Below are 10,437 nucleotides of genomic sequence, written 5' to 3'. Positions count from 1 at the left end.
TGGCCCCTTGGCCGTATAGGCGCGGTGAGATATCATCATATGCTCATTACAACATGCTCATCATATTATGCCCATTATAATATGCTCATTATAATATGCTCATTATAATATGCTCATCATAGTATACTCATTGTAATATGCTTATCGTAACTCATCATAATACATGCACGGAGACTCATAGATAATCATACTTTATCGGGGTGACATAAGGTCGTGGACCCCCGACTTCATTATGGAGCATTCATAAGCATTCTGCCTCACCTCGAAGGAACAAGCATAAGGTGAGTGTATACAACGATCGATATCAATAGATTATACATAGCGTCATTAGCTTCATTGGAACATCAGATCATAGACTATAGCATCTCTATACTTAGCTTGTCATTATCATTATCTTACTCGTAGCATATCTCTCATCTCGTAGGGTCATTCATGACTAAGGACTCATAGCTTTCTAGAAGATGGAGCATCCATGATAAAAGAGGATTTTCATGCCATAGGACTCATGCCTTAGAAAGAAAGGATTAGCCTCACATACCTTTGTCGTTTAATTATTCTATCGCTTGCTCATCCTCCTTTAATGCTCGCGTCTTTACCTTCCAGAGAGTTCGTATCGTCATTAGCTAGGCAATCACAAGAACGTGCTTCTTAAGGCTAAATAAAATTGGGCAGCGTTTCCTTTGTTTATACTACTTTCCGCCATATTCCATATCAACTCCCAACATTCATAACAACAATCACAATATCGCTAGCAACAATCGTTATTCATTTACATTATTCACACTCTACAACTTCATTCCAATTCTTCATAAACATGACCAAGGTTCACTATCGCATTCTTTCACATACAATACTCATCCCATGCTCTAAATATCATTTATAACACATTTATAATCTCTACATATCCATTTTCATGATTCATTTCAACTACTATTTCAAAATGACATTATTCACCCATTTGTAACCCATTTCTATGCTCTTCTATAATCCATGTATTTCAACTTACCAATACTTCAAATAACATAGAAAGGTCATGAAACTCACCTTAGATGATGAAGAAACAAGCCTTGAATGATAATATACCTTTCTCACCAAAACCCTATTTTCACCTTTCTTGAGATTTTCTTGATTTGGATGACTTCAACAAGGTTTCCTTCACTTGATTCACTTGATTTCTTGTTATTGATCCTTGCTTCTCTTTGTTTTCTTGTGGATGATATATTTGGAAGGTTCTAGAGGTGTGGATAGGTTGAAGACATTGATGCAAATGAAACAAATGAAGTGGGCATCACATATAAAGACTTAGAACATTCCAGTCGTCGGGCCTTCCACGGACAGCTTCACGGTCCGTGGATCATGGTGTTGGTCGTGGAACTGGTCGTGGTTCACGACCAGCCAATACCTTCTGCACTGGCTGTTCCACGGACACATCCATGGTCCGTGGAACATTATATAGTCCGTGGAACCTTGGCCGTGGAACTCACGGTTCCACCGAATGGTTCCCGTCGTTTCGTTTGATCTCCAATCCTTATGGAACCTTCTTAGCACTTGTTTATCACTTCATTATTAATCTAGGGGATGTTATAACTCTTCTCCAAAACATGCTTGAGACACCATTAACTCAATACTCATAATTTGCCCAGCATACTCAACTTATAACTCACTTTCCTTAACAACTTTCTTTATTTAATCCGAATGTCTTTGAAAATCTTAATTAGGACTATCAATTACTATTTCTTGCTTATCCGAACCTCGTATTCACTATGCCCTTCGTGAGTCTATTAACTTGTACGCTAAGGGGAAATTTCCGAGGCATTAGAGAATCGATAGCTTAGCATACATGACTAAGGCTAGAGAAAATTGGACAGCATCTCCTTTATTTATACAACTTCCCCCATATCATATATCAACTCCCAATAGTCAATAATAACATTCACAACATCATAACAATAGCCTTTATTCACCTACATTATCCCTATTTCTCAATTCGCTTCCAATCACCTATATTCATGGTCATAACACACAATTACGTTCATTTATTTACAACGTCTATCCCATTTTCTCAATATCATTTATAACATGATTATAATCATAATGTATAAAGAATCATGACTCAACCCAAACATTTACTCAAAAGTGACACACTATTCCCACATTCATGACCCATTTCCTATTTCCTTATATAATCCAAGTGTTTCAACTTTAAAATACCTTAAACAACATGGAAATACTATAAAACTTACCTTAGATGGGTGGCAGGAATAAACCTTGGGGTGCAACACTTCACTTGAGCAAAACTCTAGTTTCATCTTCACTTGGATTTCTTGTCTTGGATGAACTTTAATGGGTTTCTTACACGTGATTCACTTAGTTTGATGTAGATGATCACTAATATCTCTTGAATTTATGTGGGAGAAGTGTTCTAGAGAGTTCTAGAGAGAGGGAGTGAAAATGGAAATGAAATAATGAACTTGGTCTCCTTTTTAATAACTCAAAAAAATCTGACCCGTCGGGACATTATACGGACACTTATACGGTCCGTATAAACTTATACGGTCCGTATAAGTGACCGTGAAATGGACCCTTCAACACCTCATCTCTGTGACCATTATACGGCACATTATACAGTCCGTATAAGTGACCGTATAATCCCATCAGTGAGGGACCTTCACTGTGATAATTCTGCGGTCCATTATACGGATCGTATAACATTATATGGACCGTATAATCGACCGTATAACACATTAGTTCACTGATCTTATTCTCGTCACTTCGTTTGACCTCCAATCCTTATGGAACCTTCTTAACACTTGTTTATCACCTCATTAACAATCTAAGGGACGTTATAACTCTTCTCCAAATCATCATTAAGTCATCATTAACTCGTTACTCATAAATCTCTTTCGACACTTGTCGTATGCTTTGTCTTCTCTTGGCAAACTTTCCACCCTTACTTCGAATACCTTTAACATCTTAAGTAGGGTCATCAAATGTCATTCCTTACTTATTAAAATACCATATACTTCATGCTCTTCGTTAGCCTACTCACTGTGCATCAACGAAAAATTTTCTGAGGTGTAACAGTTAGTGTGGCTTTGACGAACCTTTTCGAGGTTGTACCCTAGCTGAGTCAAGGTAGACTCAGAGAAAACGTTAAGTCCTGCCCCATTGTCAATTAATACCCAGGTTACAACTTTGTTGCGACACGTGATAGTGATGTGTAACGATTTGTTGTGATTTATGCCTTCCTTCGGTAACTCTTTCTCTGTGAAGGCAATTGGATGTTCCTCCATTAACATGAGCGACCATTTCAGCCGGAGTTTTCCTTTGTTTGTTCCGACATGAGTTTCCTCCAACGCCTTCATCAGAGCCAGGCGGTGTTGAGGTGAACTTTGCAGCGATGCCAGCATCGATATTTGGGCCGGCTTTTTCTTCAGATGCTCAACAATGGAGTATTCTTTCGGCTGCATTCTGCGCCAAAAGTCTTCAGCATCACCTTCAGTGGTAGTCCTTTTCTGATTACCCTCCCTTCGGGTCCCCCTTGGGTTAGGTCTTCAGGAGTATAACATCTCTCTGATCTTGTGATACCATGTGCGGCGGCCACTTGGACTACAAACTCTTTCCGAGGCAGCACCGAAGTCACCTGAGCAATGTGTGTTGTCACTAGTGCAGAGACCAATACCTTGAATTACAGGCATTCCCCTAGGGATAGTGACGCTACCGTATGCTCAAGTTCTTTCACAAAATTACGGATTATGGGTCTTCCTGCGACCCAGTCTTCTTCTCTCTCAATCATGTGAATTACATTGTTGCCATGGCTCGACAACCGATTGGTGTTCACATTTGGAGAACAATTTCTTTCCGGTGAATCAGGTCCTGTATTTTGTACTTGAGATTAATGCAATCTTCAGTACTGTTCCCTATGCCATTTGAGTGATAGGCACATGTTTGGTCAGCTCAGTAAAACTGATTTTTTGGATCGACGGCTTTCAACGGAAGCACTTGAATCATTCCAGCCTCGCTTAATCTTTTGAACAAATCGGTCCGAGATTCCATTAGCAGAGTGAACACTCGAGGGGGTTTCTTCTCAAAATTTGGACGTGGCGCATTATTGGCATTTGGTAGTGGTTGATTCTGGTAAGTATTGGGTTGGTTATTTTGTGGGGTACGGTAGATGGGTGGGGGAGTCTGATAATTTGGCTGTCGAGCTTGGTAGGTTGGAAGGTTGGTTGCGCGTAATATACGGGCATCGTATTGTAAGGGTGGGGTACATAGGTATTTGGAGGAGGTGAAGTATATGCTCCCATCGGGAAATCTTCCCTTCTTTTGGGCTTAGGTGTGTGGGATATGCTAGCCACGTCTTCTTTCTTCTTGCGCATGAACTAGGTTGAACTTGAACCAGTGGATTTTTCCAGTCATGCTTATGATTATTTTGTTTTGAGATCGTCTTCTATGGCCTCGCCATTTTGACCAATTCGAGAGAAAGGTCTCCCCGCCATTGAAAATTCTATCATAGAAGTTTGTTTCTTGTGAACGGATAAATCGACACAAGTTCTTCCTCGCCCATAGGAGGTTGTACTAGGGCAGCCTCTGTTCTCCACCTGCTTGCATATTCGCGGAAGTTCTCGGTGGATTTCTGTTTTACTTTCTCTAGATAATAACTATCTAGCACTGTTTCCATATTAAAACAAAATATTTCCATGAAAGCAGCGGCCATATCTTCCCATGTGACCCAACGGTGTATATCTTGCGCCGCGAACCATTCTGAGGCTTCTCCTGTCAAGCTCCGACTGAACAACCTCATGATGAGCGCTTGATTGTCTCGGAAGCCGACCAACTGGTCGCAGTAGGCCCCAGGTGTGCTTTAGGATTGCCCGTCCCGTTAAATAATTCAAATCAGGGTACTTTGAGGCCTTCGGATAAATCCAGATTGGGATGCATGCATAGATCGTCATAGCTTAGACCTGTGCCAGTGAGGGTTGTCCTCATAGATCGTTCCAATATTGCGGTCATCTTCCACTCAAGCCTTTCTTTCTATTTTTCCTGTTCGACCCTCCAAACCTTTTCCATCTCTTTGTAGTAGTCAATTTCTTGATCAGGCGAGAAGGTACCTGGTGTGACAGGCGTGTGAAAAGAAAAGCAGGGAGAATTCGGGTAATCGAGGTGTTTTTGTCAGTAGGTAGTGGGGTAGTGCTGGGTTGTATAGTGATGCCAGCATGGGCATTTTGTGGTAGTGGGTAAGAGGGGATAGAGTGGGCGATTCCGGGTATTTAGTTGGGGTTGAGTGGTGGTAGGATGTGTCTTGAGGCACCAATGTGTTCATCAATTAGGGTAAATGGCATGGTGGTCACAATGGACCTGGTGGGGAAATGATCCGGCAATGGTGAATTCAGAGATGGAAAAAATGGTGGAGGCCTTCTTTCCTCCGCAGGGGCCTCTCGGTCAGCATTAGCAACTTTGTTTCGCGCCACTTCCTCTTGAAGGTGGGCGATCTTCTCAAACATCATTTTCATGACGTCTTCAGTAGGTAATGATTCGAGCAGCTCGCGCAAAGGCGATTCCCTGAGAGCGATGTCAGTAGGAGTAGCTTCGTTCTCCGAAGTACCAGTCATTTTCTCTTTGCCTTTGTATTATAGGGATAAGGATGCTATTGCAGCTTTAGACATTGTGAAGTATGCCAGTGTGAACACGAATCAACTTCTCTTTCTATAAGAAAAGAATAACTCAAAGGAAAACAAATTTAGTTTCGTCAGAATAAAGGAAAGAAAAGCAAGATATCACATATAAATGGCAGTTTAAAACACTTAGCACAGAAAGGATCATATGTTTGATTCAAATGCTCAATTGGTCTCATGTACCGATTTTGGGGTGATTGGGCTTTTGAGGGATATAATATTTATAATATATAGGGACCGAATCTTACGTAGACAGCCTACGTATCCCTCCGCGGGAAGTTTCGTAGTTTGGTTTACATCAAAATAATCCTAAACCTATCCGTGACCAGGCTTGATAGAGGCTTTCTGCGTATCCCTCCTTGGGACATCAGGTTGGCGCAGTTCTGTTTACACAAGATAGGGGGGACAAATCCTTGTTAAATACAAAAAATGAGATCCCCTAAAAACTACCCAAAAGCGACCTTTCTTTTGAGGTCATATGGGGTTGTCGTTCGACCTTCAACCTTCGGCCCTAAGGCTCCCGAATCCTAATACTGAGAAGGGAGCACCAACTAAAGGGCTCCCTTGTGGACCAAATTTTCCAACTCAAATTTGAATGCATTGCATTCTTCTATCTCAAGCCCTAAAGCTCCAGAATGGTACGGACACATTTTGCGGCAGCCCACTCCTTCAGTTTGGGCCCTTCTGGTTCTGATGGGGTGAATCTTCTTAATACTGACTAATATCTAGAAGATGCTAGCATAAGAGTCTCCGAACACCTTAAAGTTGTAACGCCAAATACGAGCATTCCAAGTATTCCTCTCTGTTGGAATGATGTTACCATGGACCAATAGTGAATGCGGGCCCCATATCTTGGTGATACTTTTCTCGTCTATCAGTCTGATGAGTCTTCTTTTGAAGGCTAAACACTAATTGAGGGTATGCCCTGCCTGATCGTGGCGATAAGGGCTTCTCTTATGTGCGAAAATCGGAGGGCAAGGTGGAAACCTATCGAAGCAGACACTGACTATCCTTTTGCTTCAAAATTGGATCATTATCTCCTCATTCGTAACCTACTGAGGCGAGACTCGGTAGGGACAATCCAACGTTTGACTACAATAGTCCACCATTCGGGTAAGCTGGCCGAGCATGCTCCATTTGTTCTATGGGCTCCTCCCTAGGGCTTGAAAATGCAGCAGAAGCTCCTTCCCCTTTAGGGCTTGATGGTGCAGCAGAGGTTCTTCCCTTTTTATGCTTGAAGGAGCAGCGGAGGTAGCCTCCTTTGATGGCCATGTGGGCTCCTGTGGGTCCGATTCCATTTCTTCTTCCTCGAACTCTTCCATTATCAGGATGTACTCGGGAAGAATCCCTTTTCCCTTGTCAAGGATTTTTTCTCCCTAAGCTTCGATAGGTTTTTCAAGCGAGCTTTCCGTTAAATCCAATAATTCATCCGCCTCCTAATCTTGGCCATTACTATTCGGATCTGCTTCTCGAGATCTTGAATCTTTTGTCGCAGCAAAACCTTATTCTTTTTCATGATCTCAAGCTCGGGCGCAATCTTGTTGTTCATTTCAGATTCTGAGAAAATTGTTGGGCTTAATGCAGGTATTTTGTTCGTTGTTTTTCTTTGGGTGAGTGGACAGTATTCGAGAACAACAGAGCATTTAAACGAAACATATGGAAGCAAATAGAGTCAACAAAGCAGTTCATAAGATTATACTACGCTTGTTCTTAAACATAACTAAACGTTTTTGAAACAAAATGTGCCATTTGAATCAAACCATTGCCCCATAATCATAAATGATAATATTCTTCCCCACAGGGACACAAAAGATAAAGTAAAGACAGTGCATAAAAATAAATCAGCAGAAATGTCCTCCAGTAGTGGATGATGAAGCCCGATCTCTATCAGTCTTGGCTTTCTTTGCTTTCCGGAGGGTAGTCTGGATGTGAAGATGGGCTGACGTCAAAGTCGCCTCCATAAGAAACCCTTTCTGTGTGAAGGTCAGTGGAGCAACATCGTCTAGAATCTTCTTCATTCGGTCGTCTAACTCAACCAAACAATCATTGGTAAGCTCCAGCTCATGCCTCAGACTCTCTATGACGGCCTTATCATGCTCGATTTTCTCTAAATACTTAGCATCCTTGTCATTAGCTCTCCTTTGAATCAAACGGGCTCGTATCTCGACTTGCGAATCCTTATCTTGAACACGGCTATAGAGAATAGGCTTAGGAGAAAGTGTGCCTTGCAAGTCGGCCCTCAGCCAATCCTTATATTCTACGACACAACCCGAGCGGAACCTATCTTCAGTTAAGGTATCGGGACCCCAAATCATGCGACCCTTCCATTGTCTGACACAATCCAATGCCCTTGGTGGTCTATCAATGTCGCAGTCAATGATGAAATCTCCCATGCCTCCAATCTGAGAGTATGGACGGTATCTATCCCTTGGTTGTTAAAACTTCATTTCTGCTACCTTCCTTGGTCTATCCGAATTTTAATCCGATTAATCGGACCTGGTGGAAGCCCAAGCCGATCGTTCTCCACCTGTATCTTGGACTCATACCTATTATGGACATCTACCCAAGTGATAGCTCCGAACTCCAATAGGCTTATTTAAGCTTGAGGGAAGCGTTGGAACTTCGGGGATTAAATCCCTTCGTGAAATCCTGAGCCGCCCACTCGACGGGAAGTGGGGGAAGCAACATCCTATCCTTCTGGAATTGTGTCACGAACTCTCTGAGCCGTTCATCATCCTTTTGGAAGATCTTAAAAATGTCGGCCTTTTTTGCCTGTACTTTTCGGGCCCCGTCATGAGCCTTTATAAAGGCATCTGCGACCAACTCGAAGGACGGATTCGAATGTTGGGGCAGTGTGCAATACCACTGCATGGCTCCTTTAGTCAATGTTTCACAAACTTTTTTAGCATTACCGACTCAATTTCATCGTCTTCCAGATCATTGCCCCTTATGGCACAGGTGTAGGCAGTTATATGTTCCTACGGATCCATTGTCCCATCATATTTCGGGATATCGAGCATCTTAAACCTCTTTGATATTAGTTTTGGAGCCACACTCAGTGAGAAAGTCGTTCAGACAATATACTTGGTCACCGGTCCGGTCAGAATCGGTGGTGCACCCGGAAGCTGAGCCACTCGGGAATTATAGTCTTCCACCTTCTTTTCGTTGGAGTCGATCCGTTTAGATAGCGCCTCTAACATCTTTATTACCTCGAAAGATCCATCTGGCACCGACCGCTCTCGATCGCTGCTTACCTCAATCTCTCTACGGGCTGGTGCGAGCCTTCAGTTCGGTTCCGCTACCCTGACCTCATTGTTGTTCCTTTGGAGTTGGGAAATAGTTTCCTGATGCTGCATCATGGTTACTAGTTGTTCTTGCAATAAATAATAAATCACGCGTAAGCTAATCTCATCTCCCTCCTCTCTGTTTACCCCTCGAGTAGTTCCCCTATCGACGGGCATGTCTCCGCTATCGTGAACGGCTACGTTCGAGTGGGCAACACTTGCATCAGCGGGAGGGTTTTCGTTTGGATCAGCCAGTGCCATGATGTTCAATGGTGTTCCATTGTTGGGGTTATCATCGTGGTTGTTGTTATTCGTGTTGTTTACGTTCGACATGTCGGAGTTAACCTAAAATCAAAGATAAACGGCAAAAGAACAAGTGAAAGTCGATTTGCAAACAAATCACCTCTATTATCCTTAGCCCCACGGTGGGCGTCAAACTGTTTACCGCTTAAAAATGTAACAATTGAATTTATAATTAGTTTAAAGGATATGCGATTTGATTTGCTATAGAATGGAAAAATATAAATAACAAAATATAGATAGCGAATAAATGAGTAAGAAATAGCCTTGAGCAGCTCGGTCTATGGCCTCAGTTACTTGGACCAAATTGTGGATATTGTTATTACTTTGATGTTTGATGGAATTTTGAGAGTACGTTAGTGGTACACGTGTAGAAGATGGTAAAAATCAGATGAGGGTGTGTAGATTTATTCCCCCCTTATTTATAGTAGAAGAATTTATATTCAACAAGGTAACTAAATCAACTAGAGATAAGGATCCCCGAAATCTCGAGTTTAACAACTACCAATTATGCCATGAGGCGTGAAATCCGAAACGGGCCGAATTTTTCACACTATTGCTAACTGCGGGTACACTCCATAAGAATCGTCGGGTCTGAATGCTTCTGTCCGGTTTAGCCGAACTCTACTATCCATTGCCTTTTACCCTTGGTTTGGATCGTTGAACCTTGGGTCGGGGTTACCGACCCCAATTTTTACCGTATACAATAATAAATGGCATTGCCAGTTTTTCAAATGCAAGAAGTTTTTATAGCTCCTTATAGTATGCCTTTGACCAGTTACGTATTCTATACGGGTGAAATCGAGGTCAAAGCTACCCTCGATTTCCCGTTATGTCGTGTAAGGATTTGGACCATTATATGGGATTGAACGGGTTCCAACTGAGGGTCCTGTGATCGAGACTTCAACATGGTTGAGGGCAAATATCAACATTGATTCAACTGAGCCTGGAGGCGGTCGAGTTAATCGAGCATCGATCATGATTGAGCATAGCCCGAACGGACTAAGAGTACCGAGATGGAACAAGAAGCAATTGAGTAGATAAGCATGGGGGCCGTAATATCTGCCACCGACCGGATATTTCGGCACCTTTTTAGGTCGGTTACCTAACTGAAAAACGTTTTGTTATCTAGAATTGTAAACAGGGTAGGACTCCTCTACTATATAAAAAGGAGCACG

The sequence above is a fragment of the Lycium ferocissimum genome, chromosome 10 (genome assembly GCF_029784015.1).
Source record: "Lycium ferocissimum isolate CSIRO_LF1 chromosome 10, AGI_CSIRO_Lferr_CH_V1, whole genome shotgun sequence".
Taxonomy (NCBI): domain Eukaryota; kingdom Viridiplantae; phylum Streptophyta; class Magnoliopsida; order Solanales; family Solanaceae; genus Lycium; species Lycium ferocissimum.
This window is presented reverse-complemented; position numbering follows the sequence as displayed.